We start from the raw sequence: 20,581 nt of genomic DNA on the forward strand, positions 1-20,581 counted from the left end.
ATCAGAATCTCCAAGCGGATGCTTCTGCCCTCACTTCCTCACTCCTAGTGTTCAGCATGGCCCTGAACTGACAAGCTTCCAAGAGCGGCTCTGAGGTGATGAGAAACAATGTGAGATTTGACATGATTTATCAGAAGCAAAGGAAAACAGCAGGAGAAAAGAATCATCCCATATTTGATTTTTATACTTTCCAAGGTAAATTTAAATAGAAACTCAAAACACATGAAATGTCTTAATTAAATTATTCGGTTATTTATTTATTTAATATTTTAATTGAAGTATAATTGGCTTACAATTTAATATTAGTCTGAGGTAACAACATAGTGATTTGATATTTTATATGTTACAAAATGACCACTGTGGTAAGTCTAGTTACCCTCTGTCACCATACAAAGTTATTACAATATTATTGACTCTATACCCTATGCCGTACATTACATCTCTGTGACTTATTTATCTTATAACTGGAACTTTAATCTCCCTCACCTATTTCACTCATCCCCCAACCCCCTCCCCTCTGGCAACCACCAGTTTATTCTCTGTATCTAGGAGTCTGTTTCTGTTTTGTTAGGTTTATTAGTTTTTGTTTGTTTTGTTTTTAGGTTCCACACATAAGTGAAATCATATGGTATTTAAATCTTTCTCCGTCTGACTTATTTCACTTAGTATAATACCCTCTAGGTCCATCCATGTTGTTGCAAACAGCAGAATTTCATTCCTTTTAAAGGCTAAGTAATATCCCATTGTGTGTGTTTATCTATATCTATCTATCATCTCTCTCTCTCTCACATATTTATCCATTCATCTATCAATGAACATTTGGTTGCGTCCATATCTTGGCTATTGTAAACAATGCTGCAATTAACAATGAATGAAGGGGTGTATACATCTTTTTGAATTAGTTTCTTTTTTCCTTTGGAAAAATACTCAGCAGTGGAATTGCTGGATTGTATGGTAGCTCTATTTTGAACTTTTTGAGGACACTCCATACTGTTCTCCACAGTGGCTGCACCAATTTACATTCCCACCAACAGTGCATCAAGATTCCCCTTCCTCCACATCTTTTCCAACACTTGTTATTCGTTGTCTTTTGATAATAGCCATTCTGGCAGGTGTGAGATGATATCTCACTGCGGTTTTGATTTGCATTTCCCTCATGATTAGTGATGTTGAGCATCTTTTCATGTATCTGTTGGTCTCCATATGTTGTCTTTGGAAAATGTCTATTTTGATCCTCAGGGAATTTTTTAATCTTGTTTCTTTGATGTTGAGTTGTATGAATTCTTCGTAGACTTTGGATATTAACCCCTTATCAGATATATTATTTGCAAATATCTTCTCCATTCAGTAGGCTTCCCTTTCATTCTGTTGATTGTTTCTTTCACTGTGTAGAGGCTTTTTAGTCTGATGTAGTACTTGTTTATTTTTGTTTTTATTTCCCTTGCTGAAGGAGATATATCCAAAAATTATTGCTAATATCAACGTCAAGGAATGTACTTCTTATGTTTTCTTCCAGGAGTTTTATAGTTTCAGGTCTGACATTTAAGTTTTGAATTTATTTTTGAGTTTATTTTTGTATATGGTGTGAAAAAGTAGGTCAGTTTGATTCTTTTGCATGTAGCTGTCCAGTTTTCCCAACACCATTTACTGAAGAGGCTTTCTTCTTCCCATCATATATTCTTGGATTTTTCTGTTGTAGATTAATTGACCATATAAGTGTGGGTTCATTTCTGGGCTCTCTATTCTGTTCTATTGATCTATGTGTGTGTGTGTGTGCGCGCGCACGCGCGCATGTGTGTGCATGCTAGTACCATACTGTTTGATTACTGTAGCTCTGTAGTATAGTTTGAAATGAGGAAGTGTGATACCTTCAGCTTTTTTTCCTTTCTCAAAATTGTTTTGGCTACTCATGGTCTTTTGAGTTTTCATACAAATTTTAGAATTATCTGCTGTAGTTCTGTGAAACATGCCATTGGAGTTTTGCTAGTGATTTCACTGAATCTGTAGATTGCCTTGTGTAGTCTGGGCATTTTAACAATATTAATTCTTCCAATCCATGAGCAAGGTATATCATTCCATTTGTTTTTGTCATCTGAAATTTCTTTCATCAGTGTCTTATAGTTTTCCTAGTACAGGTTTTTACCTCCTTGGTTAGATTTATTCCTAGATATTTTATTATTTTTGATGCTATTGTAAATGGGATTGTTTTCTTAATTTCTCCTGCTAATAGTGCATTGTTAGTGTATAGAAAAGCAACAGATTTCTGCACCTTAACTTGTATCTACAACTTTATTGAATTCATTGATTCCTAAGAATATTCCTTAGAATACTCTAATTATATATCATGTCATCTATAAACAATGACAGTTTGGCTTTTCCTTCTAATTTGGATTCCTTTTATTTCTTTTTCTCACCAGATTGTCATAGCTTGGACTGCCACAGTATGTTGAGTAAAGGCGGTGAGTGTGGGTATCTTTTTCTTGTTCCTGATCTTAGAGGAAATGCTTTCAGCATGCTGAAAGCTGTGGGGTTTGATGCTGGCTTTGGGTTTGTCATATATGGCCTTTATTATGTTGAGGTATATTGTTTCTTGTTTCATGAGGTAGGCTTGTATAAAATTCCCTCCCAAAACTGCTTTTTGCTGCATCTCATAGACTTTGAATCATTGTGTTACCATTTTCCCTTGTCTCCAGGTTATTTTTTGATTTCTTCTTTGATTTCTTCAGTGACACATTAGTTGTTCAGTAGCATATTGCTTAGCTTCCATGTGTTTGTGGTTTTTACAGTTTTTTTTTTCTATTCTTGTATCACTGTGGTTGGAAAAGAGGCTTGATATGATCTCAGTTTCCCTAAATTTATTGACACATTTTTTTGTGGCCTAGCATGTGATCTATGTTGGAGAATGTTCCATGTGCACTTGAGAAGAATGTATATTCTTCTGCTTTTGGTCGAATGTTCTACATATATATCTATTAAGCCTGTGTGACCTAATGTGTCATTAAAGGCCAATGTTTCCTTACTAATTTTCTGTCCTTACTAATTTTCTGTCCATTGATGTAAGTGGGGTGTTAATATCCCCTACTATTATTGTGTTACTGTCAATTTCTCCCTTTATGTCTGTTAATATTTGCTTTATGTAAGTAGTTGCTCCTTTCTTTGGTACATCTATATTTATAATTGTTACAGCTTCTTGTTGGATTGATCCCTTTATCATTATGTAATGTCCTTCTTTGTCTCTTGTTACAGTCTTTGTTTTAAAGTCTATTTTGTCTGATATGAGTATTGTTACCCCAGCCTTCTTTTTGTTTCCATTTGTACAGAGTACATTTTTCCATCCCCTTAACTTTCAGTCTGTGTGTTTCTTTAGAGATGATGTGAGTCTCTTGAAGGCAGCATATATATGGGTCTTGTTTTGTATCCATTCAGCCACTCTGCATCTTCTGCATTTAGTCCATTTACATTCAAAGTAATTACTGATAGCTATATACTTATTTCCATTTTGTTCATTGTTTTTTTGGTTGTTTTTGTGGTTCTTGTTTTTTCCTTTCTTTTGCTCTCTTTCTTTGTGATTTAATGACTATCTATCTGTAGTGTTATGTCTCTCTCTCTGTCTCTTTTTGCATGTGTATCAGTTATAAATTATTGGTTCGTGGTTACTGTGGGGTTCATATATAACTAAATCTATATCTATATAGGCATATATGATTATGTGGGTGATCTCTTAAGTTCTAATGAATTCTAAAATCCTGCAATTTTATCCCCTCTGCACAGACCCTTCTTTTGTTGCAGATCAACTACTGTGGGTGTGCTGGTGTGCAAGGGCTGGCTCTCATCCCTGTTGGCTGCAAGGCCCTGCCTCATGCCTTAAGCCTCTGACATCAAATCGTGGTCAAATACCTGAGCAGAAAATATCAGTATAAGAGTTCAGTCACTGGCATCATTTGTATCATTAGGATAGAATAACTTCAAAGGAAAATAATTACTTTAAAAATTGTTTAAAGTTTTAGGTTACCTAAATATGCATGCTTCCCTTTCTATGATCAAATGATAGCTGGGGAGTAGAAAAAAAAAGTCACACTTTGGGATTTTCAGGAGGTGAGATCAATAAAGTCAAAGCGAAGAATTGCTTGGGAAAATCTCCAAGAAAATTCCACCTGAGATGACAGATTACTCTTTCTCTTGACTCAGTAATATTCAGGAATATAGAGGCGTGAAATAAAATTTCAACATGATTTGACCCTAGCCAGAGCCAGAGTTCATTTTTATGTTTCTATCGATGGCCAACAATTTTTTTTAATTATAAGATGGAAATTTCTAACAACTGTGGTGACCAGCTACTTTTTATATGACTGACATTTCAGATGAATAAAATCATTATTTAAACAGGTTCTCTTTCCAACAGACAAAAAATCACCAAAGCAAATAACCACACTCAACTTGTGTGAACCATGCTCCAGCCAGAGGATGCTAAGATACTAGAAGCACCCTGCATGCCCAGGTGTCACCCACCACCTCCTTTGCACAACTTGGCACTGCTTAAAACAGTCTCCTCGATGCTCAAGGATTTCAACCTTTAAGTCATAGTATCAACTATAAGCTGTATGTTTTATTAACATCTGTAGCACTCAACATTTGGTTGAGAGATGGGGATGTTAGAACTATCTTATCCCTAAACTATTTAATAATATTCTCACGTTATGGTCACTCCTTTACATGCAGCTCTGTCTACCACTCCTCCTTCCCTCTTCCAGTTACCCTCCAAGGTGCGGTGCAAATTATCTTTCGCAAAACCAAATTTGATCAGGTCATTGTACTGCTTAAAGACCTCTTATGATTTTCATCACTCATAGCATAAAATCCAAATGACTTTACTTTAGAAAACCAGGCTCTTAACTGACTGGTCCCAACCCTTCTCTGAGTCTCTGTCTGTCAAATGAAACCCATACTAGCTAGACTGACCCAGACCTTTGTGACTTTATGCCCCAGTCAAAGGTCCCCACCTCTGAAGCCTTCCTCACCTTTCAGTGGAGAATCTGTCACTTCCTCTGCTGTAACCAATTGTTCTTTTTACACGTTTCTATTATGCTATCATATTTATGGATAACATATTCTCTAATTCTACTTACTTTTGGTTCTCTCACTCACTTTTAGTTCTTTCTCTCTCCAGGCAAGAAACCTGGTTTTTTAATTCAGAAAATTATTTGAAATTTTACTTTAGGTTAAAAACAGAAGAAGACAATGATCATACAGCATGATCAAGTGGGGTTTATCCCTGGAATGCAAGGATTCTTAAATATACGCAAATCAATCAATGTGATACACCATATTAACAAATTGAAGATAAAAACCACATGATCATCTCAATAGATGCAGAAAAAGCATTTGACAAAATTCAACACTGATTTATGATAAAAACTGTCCAGAAGGTTGGCACAGAGGGAACCTGTCTCAACATAATAAAGGCCATATGTGAAAAACTCACAGCAAACATCATTCTCAATGGTGTAAAACTGAAAGCTTTCCCTCCAAGATCAGGAACAAGATAAGGATGTCCACTCTCGCCACTACTATTCAACATAGATTTGGAAGTCCTTGCCACAGCAATCAGAGGAGAGAAAGAAATAAAAGGAACCCAAATTGGAAAAGGAGAAGTAAAACTGTCACTGTTTGCAGATGACATGATACTATACATAGAAAATCCTAAAGATGCCACCAGAAAACTACTTGAGCTAATAAGTGAATCTGGTAAAGTTGCTGGATACAAAATTAACACACAGAAATCACTTGCATTTCTATACACTAACAATGAAAGATCAGAAAGAGAAATTAAGGAAACAATCCCATTCACCATTGCAACAAAAAGAATAAAATACCTAGGCATAAACCTAACTAAGGAGGTAAAAGGCCTGTACTCAGAAAACTATAAGACACTAATGAAAGAAATCAAAGACGACTCAAACAGGTGGAGAGATATACCATGTTCTTGGATTGGAAGAATCAACATAGTGAAAATGACTATACTATGCAAAGCAATTTACAGATTCAATGCAATCCCTATTAAATTACCAATGGCATTTCTCACAGAACTAGAACAAGAAATTTTATGATTTGTATAGAAACGCAAAAGACCCTGAATAGCCAAAGCAATCTTGAGAAGGAAAGATGGAGTTGGTGGAATCAGGCTTCCTGACTTCAAACTATACTACAAGGCTACAGTGATCAAGACAGTATGGTACTGGCACAAAAACAGAAATATAGATCAATGGAACAGGATAGAAAGCCTAGAGATAAGATATGGTCAACTAATCTATGACAAAGGAGGCAAGGATATACAATGGAGAAAAGGCAGCCTCTTTGATAAGTGGTGCTGGGAAAACTGGACAGCTACATACAAAAGAATTAAATTAGAATACTCCCTAACACCATACACAAAAATAAACTCCAGATGGATTAAAGACCTAAATGTAAGGCCAGACACTATAAAACTCCTGGAGGAAAACATAGGAAGAACACTCTTCGACGTAAATAACAGCAAGATCTTTTTTGATCCATCCCCTAGAATAATGGAAATAAAAACAAAAATAAATAAGTGGGACCTAATGAAATTTCAAAGCTTCTGCACAGCAAAGGAAACTATAAAGCAAGACGAAAAGACAACCCTCAGAATGGGAGAAAATATTTGCAAACGAATCAACAAAGGATTAATCTCCAAAATATATAAACAGTTCATCCAGCTCCATATCAAAACAACAACAGCTCAATCAAAAAATGGGCAGAAGACCTAAATAGGCATTTCTCCAAAGAAGGCATATGGATGGCCAAGAGGCACATGAATAGTTGCTCAACATCACTAATTATTAGAGAAATGCAAACAAAACTACAATGAGGTATCACCTCACACAGGTTAGAATGGGCACCATCAGAAAATCTACAAACAGTAAATGCTGGAGAGGGTGTGGAGAAAAGGGAACACTTTTGCCCTGATGGTGGGAATGTAAATTGATACAGCCACTATGGAGAACAGTATGGAGGTTCCTTGAAAAACTAAAAACAGAGTTACCATATAACCCAGCAATCCCACTACTGGGCATATACCGAGAGAACACCATCATTCAAAAGACACATGCACTCCAATGTTCACTGCAACACTATTTACAATAGCCAGGACATGGGAACAACCTAAGTGTCCAACAACAGATGAATGGATAAAGATGTGGTACAAATACACAATGGAATATTACTCAGCTGTAAAAAGGAATGAAACTGGGACATTTGTAGAGACATGGATGGACCTAGAGACAGTCATACAGAGTGAAGTGAGTCAGAAAGAGAAAAGCGAATATTGTATATTAACACATATATGCAGGATATAGAAAAATGGTACAAATAAACTGGTTTGCAAGGCAGAAATAGAGACAGATGTAGAGAACAAACATGGACACCAAGTGGGGAAAGCGGGAGGGAAAGCTGGGGGAGAAAGAATTGGGAGATTGGGATTGTCTATATATACATTACTAATAAGAAAAAGAATATCAAATTGTACACTTTAAGTATATGCAGTTTATTGTATGTCAACTGTATCTCAATAAAAGTTCTTAAAAAAAACAAAAACAGAAACAGGAGAAGACAGAATAATCCAAATGAGATCAGGGAGGAGGCTAAGACGTAGAGCCTAGAACATAATAGGTACTAAAGAAATGCTTGTTTCATGCATGGTTTAAAGCAAAATTTGTGTCAAAAGTGAAATATAAATAATGGATTCCATGAGGTGTAGGAGAGAGTGATAACTACATCTTAGTTTGATTAGGTGCAACTGATCTAAAATGCTACCACAGGAAGCTGTTTGGAAGCATTAGTCCCTATTGCTTTTGCCTCTAGAGATCATTAGTGAAGGAGTCAGTCATTGTTAAATGATTTTGTAACTAAAATATGTTAGTGTTGAATAACTGACTGGTCACTGCAGTAACTCTCTCTTGTTTTATGATCCTATTCATTTTTAATGTTGGCTACAGACTCATGTTACATGATTATTCCTTAACATTAATGATCAGCCTGCTTTGATATTAGGTAAGAGTATTTGCTTTAATAACATAAATATTTGATGATCCCAGATTCATAGGAGTAATTGAAACTCAGCAGAAAATGAGGATGAGTGGGGAAAAAAGGAGGCAAAAATTAGCAAATAATCATTTTATTTTAGATCTTAAAACTTATGCTCGACACTACTTAATTGTACCTGCCTTTATGGATCTTCCAAAGAATGAAAAATTGTTTTTGGAATTTTATACTGCTAAAATTAAAAGATTAATTGGAGCCAGAGTATTTTAATGTCTCTAATGAATTTATACACTAATATCTGGATCTAGTCATTCGTTTCCTACAGTTGATAGTTTTATTTCACACCTCCATTCTCCCAGGCATTGAGCACCTCTTTTGTTCCAGACATTGGGGTGGGAGTGATGAACAGAACAAGGCCCACTCTCAAGGAGTTTGCTTCCTGGGGATAGAAACCAATAATGAAAAACAGTTACAAATAAGCAAAAAAAAAAAAAAAAGATAAATAAAATCATGAGAATGCCATGAAGCTGACAAAACAAGGAGTGTGGAGTATGTAACCGGCTTCTTTGAGTTGGGCGGCCCAGTCATTTAGTTTATTTGTATGTTTTCTGAGCATCCCCAACTTGCTAGGCACTGTGGTACAAACTAGGAAATACAGAGACCACTAACATACAGTCCCAATTCTTAGGTAGTTTTCAGTCTAGCAGAAATAAAATGTTTGGAAACAATGACCATATTGGAATGCGATGAATACAGTTATCGACAATCTGCTGCTACAGAGCTGTGCTGGAACCCAGAGCACAGAGGAAGGGAATGAAACATCTCCTGGGGGCCTGGGGAAAACTTCCAGGGAGAAGGGGCATGAGACTTAACAAATGAATAAGAATTACCATGGTGGAGAAAGGAAGCGGGAGAGCTGGGCTTTCAAGTAGAAGAAATACCATTTATGAAAACACAGAGGCAGTGTTCCTGGAAAGCGTGAATGGTTTGCTATTGCTGGAGTGTAAAGTGTGATGGTGAGTGTGTGTGTACATACATGCACACAGGTTTGCATACCCTCCAGCTACCTATGTGGGCACTTTAAGGGAAATTGGTGCAGAAATTAGTCTAGAGAAACAGGAAGGACCAGAGAGATATGAGAAGTCTGTGTGTAGAAGGTTAAGAACTGCATTTTTTAAGTCTGAAAATTATTTGGAATTTTACTTTAGGTTAAAAGCAGGAAAAGACAGAATAATCCAAATGTTACAGATTTTATGTACTGAGAAGATGTCAAAATTCATAGAATTAAGGTGAAAAATGAAGTTTACAACTATTAAATTGAATTATATTTTAAATAAAATATTCTCAATTTGCTCTATTATACTAGTCTTAAAATTTGTTTCCACCTGCAGCAACATTATTTTTCTATCTAAACTGCATAAAAGTTACCTTTATTAAAATTCTGGATAATTTAAAAATTTTTGAACCTTTGATAAATGGGTTTGTAAGGCTTAAAGATTTCTTTAACATATCTTGATAAAAGGGAGAGCAGAAAAATTTGGATGAAGAATACTCTAAACCAATCATCTGACACAGGGTTTTATCCCTTTGATTTATTTGACCTAAGAATGACACCTCCCGTGTCATCCTTATGACCTAAGGATGCTCTGATAACTTTCACTTAAAAAGACCGTATTACTGAGCATAAAGCAGCATATGCTTCTCTGAATTGGCAGGGTGGATACACTTGCACCCACTTATATCAGTTTTCCTTCCACAGTGAAATAAATGCATTGACAAAATGCTGGAGAGGGTATGGAGAAAAGGGAACCCCCCTGCCACCCCACGCTACACAGTTGGTGGGAATGTCAATTGGTGCAACCACTATCGAGAACAGTATGGAGGTTCCTTAAAAAACTAAAAATAGAGCTACCATATGATCTTGCAATCCCACTTTTGGGCATATACCTGGGGAAAATTATAATTTAAAAAGATACATGCACCCCAATGTTCATAGCAGCACTATTTACATACAGTAGCCAAGACATGGAAACAACCTAAATGTCCATCAACAGATGAATGGATAAAATTGTGGTACATGTACACAGTGGAATACTATTCAGCCATAAAAGAGAATGAAATAATGCCATTTGCAGCAATACAGATGGACCTAGAGATTATCATGCTGAATGAAGTAAGTCAGACAAAGACAAATACTATATGATATCACTTATGTGTGGAATCTAAAAAATGATACAAATGAATCTACTTACAAAACAGAAACAGACTCACAGACATAGAAAACAAACTCATGGTTACAAAAGGGAAAGGGGCCAGGGATAAACTGGGAATTTGGGATTAACAGATACAGACTATTACATATAAAATAGATAAATATCAAGGTCCTACTGTATAGCACAGGGAACTATATTCAATGTCCTATAACAAACCATAATGGAAATGAAGAGTATATATATGTATATGTGTGTGTATACATATATATATATATATGTATACACACACACACACACAACTGAATCACTTTGCTGTACACTTGAAACTAATACAACATTGTAAATCAATCATATTTCAATTAAAAATAAATAAATGCATTGATGAAAAGCCAGGTTTTAGGTAAGATTGCTTAGTAAAAAGTTCAGGGCTTATGATAAAAATAGAGTTAGGGCAAACCACTGTGAGCCTATGGAACTTCATAAACAGAGATCTAACATAAACAACAATCCTAATAAGATATTAGTACAGTTAAAAAGAGATGAGATGTAACAGGGAGCTGCTGCAGTAATCCTGAGCAGGGTGTCAGGAGGGTGCAGGCTGCTGGGTTTGGAGACAAGGATCCCACATCACGTCACAGGTAGGGAGGTGCAGGCTTTGCACAAAATATGATGGTGTTAAAGATGGGTCGCTTTATGTTTGCATTGTTTGCACAGATTGGAGAGAATCATCCCATAGGCACTTCCAAGGCAGAGCAAGTGTCCAAAATAAACAAGGTGCCACATGGCTGTGTGTCTCTTCAGGTTTGCTGCATTCAGCTAGGCTGACATGCTTTATGCTCAGCTGCTGCTTTTTGGGAAAAATTGTCTTTAACTTCTGTGTTACGTTGACATCATTACCCAATTAAGCATCGCATATGAGGCAATTTGTGTTATGGAAATATGAAGACAGAGAACGAACTGCATATGCAACATATTCAAAATTCTCCACCTGATTTAAGTAGAAAAATGGTCTTGAGGAACCATGACAGACAGGGGTGGGGACTGTATGAGTGTCAGTGTACAGCTGGTGCATGATGGGGGTAGTGCCTCTGGCTAACAGCATCCTTGGGAGACGCTTAGCGAATATTTGGTAAGTGAATAAATGAGTGAACGAATGAATCAATGAGCAGTTCAAGGTTAAAAGACATCCTTCAGCTGCAGAGGGGACTCAGGAAGCACTTGTCCTCTGAATGATCCCACTGATGTTTCCCATTTCTGACCCCAGCCTGGAGCTATTTCTTGGGCTCTACAAACAGACAAGCCTCCCAACCTGGTGATACACAGGTGGAATGCCCATCCCTGCCCGGCTACAGTGACCTTGAGCACACAATCTCCACTGCAGGGGACCCCAGGGCAAAGTCAGAGAGTGACCCAGCAAGGAGCTTGCAGGACAGACACAGATGGGTTGGCCAGGTGGGGCAGAACCACCCCCCAACCCAGATTCACAGGTGTGTAATCAAGTCACATGTTCCCCAGTTATTACTATCATGAACTCAAAGAGGCCAAAGAGGCAGAACGTTCCCCACCCCACACTGTGCAGAATGCTCTCTGATCAGGCTGGGATTGTTCTTTTCTTTGAAGGCTGCACGTGATGTTGATTTGTACTTGATTCCACCTGACTTAAGAAAATAAAGTTCAGGAGAGTCAGGGGTGGGGAGTGGGAGAGAGAGTGAGTCCTCCCTCATGTCTGCATGCCCAGGGCTAGTGCTCCCCCTCACTCCAGGCCCCATGCCAGGGTGTCTTTGTTGAGGCTGTTCTGCTTCTGGGAGGAGGCTTTCCAAGGTTTCTCCTGATGCTCAGGTCTTGCAGCATTGAATTGCTGGCAGTCTCCTGTGAGCCACGGCTGGAGGGCCTGTCACACTCAAAAGTCTCCCTTCTATTCTCCATCTTCCAGTATGTTCTGTGGATTCATTATGATTTCCTGCCCCAAGGAAGCCAGGATGCCGCATTGTCCTGGAATCCAGCCTGTAATGTTGTTTGTCAAGCTGCCATTTACAGCTTGGAAATTTTTTCTCTACTTTGCAGAAGCATGATGTGTCTTTTCACCTTAATTGTGACCTATGACGTAGGCCTGAGAACAAGCCCCCTCCCCCCATATTCCAACCCAATATTCGATATCTGAGCAGGATGTAGGCCTTCATGGGAACACCCCGCCCTCCCTCACCACCCCCCCCCGCCCCGTATTTCAATCTGATATTCAATATCTGAAGGTGATGTAGGCCTGCACAGGAACAGGGGGCCACCCCATTGCTTCCAGTTTTGCCTTTATACAGTTCCAACCCCAAATTCTCTATATAAGTATGAGCAGGAGTACCTATATTGAAAATAGCTTTTGGTCATCTTATCTGTAGTTTTCATGAGAAATAAATGACTTGAGATAGGTTTATTCTCTCTTGTTCATATATGTTAAAGTGGGAATTAAAGAATGTTAAAAATGGGCCTCATCGACCCTTCCACCTATGAGGACCCCTGCCAGGCCACCATAGAATTTGCCCCAGAGGTCAATCCCACATAATTCAAGATCGAGGAGGTCACTGGAGCAGGCTCCTTCGGGGAGCTGCGCCAGGGCCACCTGCAGCCCTGGGGATGGTGGGAGCAGGCTGTGGCCATTCAGGCCCTGTGGACTGAAGGTGCCAAGAGTCTGCAGATGGACTTTCTAGGTCAGGCCACGGTGCTGGGCCAGTTTCAGCACCCCAACATCCTGAGGCTGGAGGGCGTGGTCACCAAGAGCGGGTTCCTCATGGTGCTGATGGAGCTCATGGAGCTAGACCCCATGGACGGCTTCCTGAGGCAGCAGGAGGGCCAGTCCAGCAGCCTGCAGCTGGTGGCCATGCAGTGGGCATGGCCGCTGCCATGCAGTGCCTGCCCAGCTTTGCCCTTGTCCACTGTGCACTCTCTGCCCACCGTGTGCTGGTGAACAGCCACTTAGTGTGAAAAGTGGCTCGTCTTGGCCACAGTCCTCAGGGCCTAGTTGTTTGCTTCGCTGGGCAGCCCCAGAGGTCATTGCACATGGGAAACATACAACATCCAGTGACGTCTGGAGCTTTCGGATAGTGATGTGGGAAGTGATGAGTTATGGACAACGGCCCTATTGGGACATGAGTGACCAGGAGGTGCTAAATGCAAAAGAGCAGGAGTTCTGGCTGCCCCCGCCTCCAGGCTGTCCGCTTGGACTACACCTGCTTATGCTGGACACTTGGCACAAAGATCATACCCAGTGACCTCACTTTGACCAGCTGGTGGCTCCATCTGACAAGATGACCTGCAAGCCAGACACTCTGCAGTCGGGCGGGAGCACCAGGGACAGACCTTCCCAGACCCTTCTGAACTCCGTGGCCCTGGACTTTCCCTCTCTGGACTGCCCCCAGGCCAGGCTCTTGGCCATCGGCCTGGAGTGCTACCAGGACAACTTCTCCCAGTCTGGCCTCCATACCTTCAGTGATGTGGCTCAGCTCAGCCTGGAAGACTGGCCTACCCTGGGCATCACCCTGGCCGGCCACCAGAAGAAGCTGCTGCACCATATCCAGCTCCTGAAGCAGCACTTAAGGCCGCTGGGCTCTGTGGAGGTCTGAGGCCTGGACAGGAAGCTATGAGCTGACAATGCCTGTGACCCAGTCCTGGATGCGGGTCTAAGGAGGGACATGGCAAACGTGAGCCCGTCTCCACCTTGGCCTCCATGAGAGGCACCCGCCAGCCACACTAAACCCAACCCTTGGGACAACTCACTCCCTGGTCCTCCACCCTTCCACTGCTCTCCCCCCATTAAAGGGAAAGAAGGGAAAAAAAAAATGAGGCCAATTTTTCTTTCATCTCCTAATTTCATCATTCTCTATAAACCCACGATTTCAAGGCTTTTCATTTTCTCTATGTCAGTGAGAGGCTGTAGATAGGAATATGCTCTAGATCTGCTTCCAGGGCAGGGCAGTGCCTTACTCACATCTGGGACTCCAGTCCCCGGCATAGAGGCTGGAAGGTAGGAGGCACTTCATATATATTGAGTTAAAACTGCAGTGAATTAAGGCCCGGGGCCTGCAGAATTAGGAGAGGGGGGAGGTAGGATCCAGGGAAATTTCTGGAAATCTATGGAAATCCACAGGCTCAGAGACCAGTTGGGAGGTCCAGAGCTGGGGTACATAGGTCAGAGGAAGATGTAGGTCTAAACCAGAGAGGCAGTGAGGAGACAGAGGGCAGAAGAGGAGCCCAGACAGGGCAGAGAGCATCTGAAATGGGGTATGGGAGGCTGTGGAGCCTGCAAGGGGCAGAGGGTCTCAATTTTCCATGGACTGTCTGGGAGGCACTGTCCAATCACACCAGGCTTACAATTCTGATTTACCTCCAGGCCACGTCTGCTGCTCCAGTCCACCCATGCCCTCTGCTCACCTGGCCTCACTCCTGCTTCAGGCTCCTGCACGTTTTCCACGAATGACGTTGACTGCTCCCTGGGGCTGCCTCCCTGCAACTCCCTCACTTCAGTTCATTCTAAGTCAGGCACTGCGTCGGGGCTTAATTTTGGTGCCATGTCCATGATATTGTGAACATTTCAATATTAATGTTGTGCAGCTAAACCATCAGTGTCCTCTTTCATCAATATTTCTTGATAATTTGCCACCAGATGCCCCTGTGTGAAGTATTGTTGCTGAGTTAGCTTTGGATCCCGTGCTCCAGAGATGTACACTCTGAGCCATGCCTCACTTTCCTCTGGCCCCCACTGGCTTCCTCTCCCTCAGCCACCCTGGTCTTCTTGCTCTTCCGAGGCTTTTACCCTTGATGCTCCATTTGCCTGGAATGTTCTTTCCTCTAACTGCTGCATGGCGGGTCGCCCCACCTCACTGAAGTCTCTGCTACGGTGCTACTCTTTCTGGTGGACCTCTCTGAACACACAATAGAAACACTCGGTAGTTCCTTTTGCCTGCTTTACTTTTATTTTTAACACTTGATTTGCTGCATGTCTTCCCCACAAAAATGTGTTCCACCAGAACAGATATCTTGCCTGCTTTGCTCATTGCTGTATCCTCAGCTTCCCCCCAAAAGCCTCGCAGACATTGGGAGTCGGAGAAATACTGTGGAGTCAATGAGGAAGGGAGGAGATACACTGTCAACTGGCCGGTGCTGAGGGAAGTCAGAGGGAGGAATCAGTTCATTCCAGGCAGAAGGAGGTGTCTGATCAGGTTTCAAACAGTGGAAATTATTTACACCCGGAAAGGTGGTAAAGGAAGCGCCTTCTTCCTTCTGTTGCCACCCCTCTTGGACTCTGTTATTTTCTAGTAACCTCCTAACGCTTCTCACACCAGCTTGTTGCTCTCTTTCTCTCTCGGCTGAATATGCTTTTGTGGCATCAAAGGACACAGCAGGCCAGTGTTGGTGTGGGCCTGGCTGAGCGGGGCTCATCACGGCCTGACACAAAACCATGCAGAACAGTTCTGTGACACACACTGGACCACTTGGTGAGACACCACTGCTCATGTCAGAAGCATGGAAGTTCTTTGCTTCCTTAATTATGGATAGAGACATGGTCTTGTTCAGGCATAATTCCATTATCTTCAACTTGAACAACTCTTCCCTCTGAATCTGAAGTACTTTTCACAGAGCAACTCCCCTATTATTATCCCTCGGTTAAGATTCAGTGTAGGTGTAAACTGCTCCTGCTTTTTCTTTTCAGTCATCAGCAGATTGATGAGGGTCATTAGTCTTCATGAATCATTTTAAAGTTTATTTGCATTTGCCTTGATGAAAGACAAGCAAAGGAAAATAATTGCAGTTTTTGGTGTTGGTTGGGCTATTCTGAGCGCTTTCTTCAAGAAATTATAGGGATGTGTTAGACAGGAGTACTGTTTATTCCTCAGGTCTGATCGCTTCACGTCTCCTGCCCACAGTGGACTGAGGACCCTTGGACGGATCCTTGTCCTGATGTTGTTATCCTGTCTTACAGTGTTCATGCCAGAGCTTTAAATGTAAAGATTTCATGTAATCATCTACATCAAGCCCATATAATTTTATGCACAAGCCTTTCTGCTTTGCAAGGACGGGTAAACATGTCTGTGGCTGATACTGATGGACGGGAAATGGTAACAACCTGTCTAATTCTTCAATACTGTGTTATATAATGGGTAGTTTATAGCAATTAAAAAAAAAAAAAAACCCCGCATGTATCCACATTAGAAAAAGAAAACAAACATGCAACACAGATTAATTATGTAGTTATAACTTTTCAAGGGGGACTCTACCCTTTACAAAAGGATGCACTACAGATTTTCTTTAAATAGTAAGCTCCACTAGTGCATTGAAGATATAATTAGATCTGCCTAAATTGGATTTGCACACATTTCAGGAACTGATTCATTGTGCACAGAAACAGCAAGCCCATGTTTGCTTTGCTACACAAAGCAAAACCAGAAAATGTGCATAAACTCTATCCAGAAGGTGCCAAACAGCCAGATGTTTGGGAAAACCTGGATCTCTGACCATGTGTTTGAGTCTCTGATGTTTATTTAGCACAATCCATTTGTGGTTGGGAGTCCTTCTAACATAGCAGGAGGGTAGAGAAGCAAGAACAATGAGACATTCTCTTTGAATGCTAAAACTGATAACCACATTCCTTTTACTGCTTGTGGGCAGGCAATTTCAGAAATGACCAACTTCACTGAAAATTTTGCAAATGATATACATCATTTTCATTAAGAGGAGAGGTCATCAGGTGAAGATTTGTCACCGGAAATATCATCAATATGTTGGACAATCTACATTTAAAGGCCAAAAAAATAAATACTTTAAAATTAATCTGGAAGACAAGAAGATATCCAATAGAGACGAAATGCACTCCAAACAGCATTGCTATTAAGAAGGTGAGATACGGAATGCAGAAACATATAACCTCAGCCTTCTGAAATCAAAACAAGCAGAAACAAAACTTTCCATGATAGTTTAGCTGGAAGTAGGAGAGCTCCCTTCACCAGCACAGTGCTCAGCTCACCTGCACAGAGTGAGCTGGGACTGTTTACCCCACAGACTGGGCTGTTGGGGTAAAAATCGGATTTGGAATTCTTGATACAAAGATTTGATAGTGGTGTGAAGGGATATACCCATTTGTGATAATTTTGTACATAGACTCTTTAAGAAAAAAGAAACGAATTTAATCTCTCAATAAAAGGGTCGTAGGCATCACTTGGCATATATGGAACCACAAGGGAGCCTTAGACGGCAGAACTTCCCTGAGCCCTGGAAATGCACTGGGCAGACCCATCCGTCTCAACCGAGGGGCAGGAGAGTGCGAGGTGGCAGCTCAGGCCTTGGGTCAGCCAGGCCTGCAGTGCAGCCTGGGCTCTGCCTTATACTTGGTGCATCATCTTGTATACTTGGTGTGGTAAAATGGGAGGAATAATACCTATATTGCAAGATTTTGTTTGTTTCTTTTTAATAAGAAATCAATGAGTCTGATACGTGAAAAGTACTTAAAAAATGCTAGTTCCCTTTCAGTTCTGAAGAATTTACAAAACAGAGGCAATCAACACCAGCTTTTCCTGTCCTTGGCACTTGGGCACACTGCTCTGCATTGTTCTCTGGAGCGCATACATTCTGTCCCCAGAGAGAGCCAAGCAAGGCCGTCCCTCAGATGCAGAGCTATCCCTCACCAGGGCTCCACTCACCAGCTGACACTGAGGGAAGAGCTTTAAAACTCATGATTGCGGTCATCCGACACACTTACCAGAAAACTACAACAGTAAAACTGTTTCCTTGCCATCAAACATAAGTGGTTATTGTGGACATGAGCCACACACTGAATGGGCACCATTGAGTCACCTTTGCTTAGATGGAAACGTCTGTGTGAAAAGCTGCTGAAAATTACAGTGTTTGTGGTGAAATACTTGTTTTCTATTACAAAAGTATGATATGCTCTCAAATGCAGCCTTTTCAAATACCCCTGGTTCACTGCCCCTGTGCCCCCATGAGGCTCCACTGTAGGTGGAAGAGCCAGTGACCATGATATGTGGTGTGTTCTCTGTGCTGAGTCCAGTGCTAAGCACTGGGATTTAATCCTCACAACTTTATGAAGCAGGTAATATTATTACCCACTTTTAACAAATGAGAAAACCAAGACATGGGGAAGTGGTTTCCTAAAATCACTCAGCTAAAAAGTGTTAGAAGTGGAATTTGGAGTCTTGGTGCCTGACCCCAGAGTCTACGTCATGCCCTGCTCCGAGGTGCCTGCGGAGGGAAACAAGGGGCCCTGCTGTGCAGCATGAGCCTCCGTTCACAGACGAGGAGAATCAGAGAGCAAAGTGGCACAGAATTTGTACATATCCATTTGGCTTGTAATCAAGGCCAGGAAGTTATCACTTTACACGCAGCCGGGGGAGTGCTGTTCTGGAGTAGAGGGCACCATGGGACCCCAGGAGGTGGGGAGGCGCCTGCCCCTAACATGTTGGTGCCCTCGAGGAAGAAGGGGCAATGTGCAAGTGTCAAGGTGAGTGCCTGGGAAGCTTGTCCAGGGCCAGCTTGTCTAATGTTCCCTGTCAGAAGCGTGGGCGTCTTTACTTGCCAGAAATAGAATTAGTTAGAATGTGGGAACATATTTTGAAATGTTAAAAAAAAAAAAAAATCCAACAGGACAGAGTTATGGAAAAATATACAATTGTGATGTGTGATTTATATATGTCTTCAAAATTTACTCCTCTGGTGTTGAATTTGTGACCAAAAGTGTATAAAGGTGACTTTATTGTAAGTTTTTGCAAACATTTTAAAAGCCATTCCTATTACTATTTGGATGGCAGCTCCTTAGATATGCTTCATCTTGGGAACTAAAAACACTGCTAGTCAGAATTGTTTGATTAGATATTCAGAGGATAGACAGACTTTGAAATCAGTTTAACTGTTTCAAAAATACATCCTAAATGAAAAAATACAATGTTCCCTAAATAATTAAGATTTGTTCTTGGCTTTCACCGGTATTATACAACTGACAACTTTTATAATATACTACATTAACTAATTGTGAAAAGAATTAAAATAGGCATGCGTTTTTAAAAAAAGGCTATACTTGATTTTTTTTTTTTTTTTGGTTCAAATAAAACATAGTCTTTGGAGAAAAAAACATGAAAATAATAACATCAGTAAAACCTTAGACCTGAAACACAGTCCAAATATTTTTAGGTAGGTTTTAAGATTACACTTTGGTTTAAAATATACACCTTGACAATTTATCACTATAGCACAAAAATATGAGCATATGCAAACTCTCTCCCTACAAAAAGCTATGTAGAAACAGCTTTCAGAGACCACCCATCTGCAGCACTTACTACACTGCTTAATACAAAGGTCTCACTTGCATAAAAGGACTGGTTTCTACTTTGCTAAATCTAAAGGCATTCAAGACCCAGGGAACTGGTGGGAATGTGAATTGGTGCAGCCACCATAAAGACAGTATGGAGGTTCCTTAAAAAACTAAATGTAGAGCTACCATATGATCCAGCAATCCCACTCCTGGGCATATTTCCAGAGAAAACCATAATTCAAAAAGATGCATGCACCCCAATGTTCTCACAGCAGCACTATTTACAACAGCCAAAACATGGAAGTAACCTAAGTGTCCATCAACAGAGGAACGGATAAAGAAGATGTGATATATATATATATACATTGGACTATTGTTACTCAGCCATAAAAAAGAATGAAATAATGCCATTTTGCAGCAACATGGATGGACCTAGAGATTATCATACTAAGTGAAGTAAACCAGACAAAGATAAATATCATATGACAGCACTTATATGTGGCATCTAAATGTTATACAAATGGACTTATTTACAAAACAGGAACAGACTCACAGACATAGGAAACAAACTTAAGGTTACCAAAGGGGAAGGGGAAGGGGGCGGGGGTGAGGGATAAATTAGGAATTTGGGATTAACCTATACACACTACTATATTTAAAATACATAAATATCAAGGTCCTATTGTATAGCACAGGGAACTATACTCAATATCTTATAATAAACCACAACACAAAAGAATATAAAAATGAATATATATATATATATATAGCTGAATCATTTTGCTGTACCCTTGGAACTAACACATTGTAAATAATCTATACTTCAATTAAAAAATATAGAAATAAATATCAAAATTATGTTGAGTAAAAGAAGTCAAACACAAGACTATCTCTATAATATCTAATTCTACTCAACATAATGATATATATATAATTATCAAATATATGACATGAAATTTATATACGATATATACAGTGGCACTTTGTTACAGAAGCCCTAAGA

General features: G+C 40.3%; 1 protein-coding gene and 1 pseudogene across 1 annotated transcript in view; one reads left to right on the forward strand and one right to left on the reverse strand.

Moving 5' to 3' along the window:
* Nucleotides 1-20,581, reverse strand: part of KCNQ5 (potassium voltage-gated channel subfamily Q member 5) — a 535,817-nt gene that overhangs the window by 147,765 nt on the left and 367,471 nt on the right. The gene's annotated exons all lie outside the window — the stretch shown is intronic.
* Nucleotides 12,745-13,882, forward strand: LOC130855495 (ephrin type-B receptor 6-like; annotated as a pseudogene).

Source organism: Hippopotamus amphibius, chromosome 6 (genome assembly GCF_030028045.1).
Source record: "Hippopotamus amphibius kiboko isolate mHipAmp2 chromosome 6, mHipAmp2.hap2, whole genome shotgun sequence".
NCBI classification, from domain to species: Eukaryota; Metazoa; Chordata; class Mammalia; order Artiodactyla; family Hippopotamidae; genus Hippopotamus; species Hippopotamus amphibius.